Raw genomic sequence first — 410 nt, forward strand, 5'->3', positions numbered from 1 at the left:
AATTTTACCACAGATTCAAGTAATTTTTTTTTTTGGTTTCCCCGAAGGGTAAGGCAAAGGGAACTATGCCCATACAGCCATGTCTGACGTATTTTTTTCATCATAAAGCCTAGTCCATCGTATTATTAAATTCTTCGAGGCTTTTTGGCGGGAAACGGGAACGGGACAGTTGCTTTCTTCATTAAGTGATCTAAATAATTAATACGAAGTGATGTTTTGTGGTTAATGATCGCATTAAGTTAGTCGGAAGACATTCGCGAGTGTTATTATATTGGAGTATTCAATGAATAAAGTGTATCTGCCTATTTTCGCTTCGTGCCAGGAAGCCGCTTCATAACTCAAAAGTTTATGCGGACTTTTGAGTTAATTCGTTTGGGGTTCGGAGTAGGAGTCTACTCCGAGGGTGGGGG

Source organism: Pectinophora gossypiella, chromosome 6 (assembly GCF_024362695.1).
Source record: "Pectinophora gossypiella chromosome 6, ilPecGoss1.1, whole genome shotgun sequence".
NCBI classification, from domain to species: Eukaryota; Metazoa; Arthropoda; class Insecta; order Lepidoptera; family Gelechiidae; genus Pectinophora; species Pectinophora gossypiella.